Raw genomic sequence first — 3,310 nt, forward strand, 5'->3', positions numbered from 1 at the left:
CCAGTCTTTAGTAACCTTGGATAAATCACAATATAAGCCCTCTCTCGCGCACGCTCGCTCTCTCTCTCTCTCTCTCTCACACACACACACACACACACACACACACACACACACACACACACACACACACACGTACACACACAAACAAATAAAACATGAAAACGCGTAAAACCAAATGAAACTATGGCAAAAATATATAAGCAGTAAAAAATTACAGTAGTATCCTGTAGGTGATTCCTGTCCTGATAACAGGCGCTGACCCTCTGGAACTGTTTAGTTCTGTTAGTATTGTGTTCAAGTGTGAATGTTTATGGGGATTTAATCTGTCTCTGCCGCCGCATCTATTCACCGTAGTGATAAGTGATTATTGTCCCATCAGATCTTTGGTGGGGGAACGTTATGCTGGTTAAATGACTGAAGACAGACTGATCCGTATGGACAGATATTTGTTCCAGATGTTATGCGTTATTAATCGATTTGTTATGCCAATTTTTGACTATCAGGGAAAAAAATATTAGCGAAAACATCAAAAATATAACGAAATCAAACTCAAGCAGAAGTTAAATTTTAAGCTGTACTTTGCAGCAAAATATTAGGTGCGTTCGAGCTCATGCTGCGCTGTGCAGTTCGATCGGCGAGATTAGCCGGAAGCAGTCGGGGAGGAGCTGAAAACGGAGCCGTCAAGTCGGACACGTTGGGGATCTCGTTGCCTCCTCAAACATGGCAGATCACGTGGCGTTTGCCTACTTTATTGCAGATGAACTGGAAGCTATAGAAATACCTTTTTTTGTTGGAAGAAATGCAGCAGGATGAACAACGACGGTAAGTTTATAAACAATATATGTGCATGTGTAAATCATTTCATTTTAAAGTAACTGAACAAATACTGTTTTACAAATCAAGCTTATACTTAATGAAATTATGTTTTGTTTAGTGGTGTTATGTTAGGCTTCTGTAAACAATAAATAATTAGCTGTAATTGCTGTTGGAGAGTAAGCTAGGTTAGGTCTTATGTTGCAGTACCAACATGCAATCATTTCAGTGAAAGTTAAAAATTGTAGACAGTTAATATAATTTAGTCTGTAAGACTAACTAGTAAAATTGTATGAAAGTGCAACAAATGCAAGGCAAGAGCTCTGAAGTGTCACCTCAAAGTGCATTTTGAAATTGTAACTGAAAATAAGAGGCAATTTATAACATTGGAAAGATGACAATAAAAGTACATACATTTGCTTGAAACAGAATAAGCTTTATTTGCCATGTTTTCAAGAAGGTTTTAGTAACTATATAATTTGCTCTTGTTGTCTTCCAATTTTCTTTAGCTCCTCCACAACAGTTCCCAAACTGGTCAACATCTTTTTTTTCAAAAGATTGTCTGTGCCTCTCTTTTAGTTGACGCCATCTCTTCAGGTCCAGCCTTACAAGAGACTCAAGCACAGCTATTCTTCATTCTGCATGCGCTTCATATGCCTCAAAAAATTGTGAGGATCTCTGCCTCCTGGCCATGCTTGTCCTGGCAGAGGTCCCCGGCTGCTCCTCTACAGAAGCACCTGCTGCCTGAGCTTGAGGAAGAGAGATTGATGGAGGCCTGTTTTGAGGAGGTGGATCTTCCACACAAAGAGGAGTAGAGCAGATAGTTCCAGGTGGTGCAGTTCCTATTCCAGAGGACCCAAATAGCTCATCCATTTGCTGCAGAAAAAGCACAATGTGATACGAAAGTGACTTTGTAATAAGATGCAAAATGATCTTATACAGTGCAGTCTTAGACTTACTGTGTAGTACTCCCAGGTTTGCTTTCCCTCCCCAGTTGCACGGCGGCGATCCTTAACTCTTTTGTAAGTAGTTAACATGTTGGTTAACTTTTTTCTAATTTTTTCACTTGACAAGGTGTATCCTTTTTGTGAAAAAGTAGTTTGTAGCTTTTTATAAAAAGCAGTTTTGTTGCGGAAGTAGAGTTGCTGATAAGTTTTTGTAAGGTCCAAAAGTAGCAACGTCATTTTGTGTGTGATTTCTGAAAAAAAGTTTTTTACCACTGCAAACACATGCATCTTTTTTCCAGTCTTAGGTGCCATACCTTGTGATTCAGGGCGGTCTATCTGGACGGAGGATGGGTTTCTGGCTCCTGAAGGATTACCACCCACTGCATCGGTTTTTAGGGTGGTAGTCGGTAGGTCCTGGCTAATAGGTGTCTGTTGCACAGGGCACTGGCTGGTTGGTGGTTTCACAAAACTGAGATTTAGGGGTACAGGTGACTCAGTGGAGGTAGAGGGACATAGAGAAGGAGGTGGGGAAACACTGCAGCACAAGCTAGATCGCTGATACTGTAGGAGCTATTTAGAGAGAAAGCTGAAAATTTAGTTGTCACTTATGTGTCCAGTATGTGTTTGTTCATCACAAGTGTTTACCTTGTTTTGTGTCAACGGCTGTAACTTTTGCCATGACATCAGAGAGGAACATCTGGGGAAATGCTCAAAACTATCACACAGTCCTCTCTCTGGAACTTTCTTGAAGGTCTCCATTGACTATGCCTTTCTAAACTTGTTTTGTGATTTGTTTTTATTTTTGTCTTTGCATTTAAGAATTTATAGCCATTAGAATGTTGCCTGTTGTTAAGATACCTGTACCACTGCTGTTGTTTTGTTGAAAAATTTAATAAAAATCACACAAATCATTGTTAACTTGTATTTATTCCAGTTCTTCCATTTACTTACCAGTTTTCATTCTTTCTGCAATTTCCTTGGAAACCTTAAGCGTAAAGGTTCTTCCTTTGCTGTCCTTCACATTCATTTTTATATAATTCATTTTGTTTTTTCTTGCACTTGGTAATGCATGGTCTTTATATATGCGAAATGAGAGACCATGGGACTATACTCAAGGTGTGTGAAGCTACCGAGAAAAATCATAGATGCACAAGCACAATGTATTTGTCTTTATTATAATTTATACCAGTGTATAAAAGTGATCTAAATGTTGTATTTTTCACTGGACAATGCACACTAGCACAATGCAACACATCCAAGTGAAGCAGCAACTACAGATTTCAGCATCATTCAATGTTGACCACATTACATTAAAATCTCTGTGACATTTTAGTTATTCCATTAAAAATATTACTTAAATATGCAGCTGAATACTATAAGTGGTCTGTATGAAAAAAGTACAATAAACTTATGCACAAATCCAACATAAAGAATTTAAAGGAAAAAATTCACGAAATGGCATGCAAATTGATTTATTATGCAATTATATGGATTAAGGCACGAAAGACTCGTGATCATCGTCATGTGGTGAATGTGGCCAATCATGAGAA

The 3,310-nt window shown here is 38.5% G+C and overlaps 1 long non-coding RNA gene across 1 annotated transcript; it reads left to right on the top strand.

The window, feature by feature from the left end:
• The first annotated feature begins 1,627 nt into the window (after window positions 1-1,627).
• LOC128544350 (uncharacterized) lies at window positions 1,628-2,678 on the top strand. Its single transcript, XR_008365779.1, has 2 exons — window positions 1,628-1,835; window positions 2,060-2,678. It is a non-coding gene; the product is annotated as an uncharacterized LOC128544350 (long non-coding RNA).
• Window positions 2,679-3,310: the final 632 nt, after the last annotated feature.

The sequence above is a fragment of the Clarias gariepinus genome, chromosome 1, assembly GCF_024256425.1.
Source record: "Clarias gariepinus isolate MV-2021 ecotype Netherlands chromosome 1, CGAR_prim_01v2, whole genome shotgun sequence".
NCBI classification, from domain to species: domain Eukaryota; kingdom Metazoa; phylum Chordata; class Actinopteri; order Siluriformes; family Clariidae; genus Clarias; species Clarias gariepinus.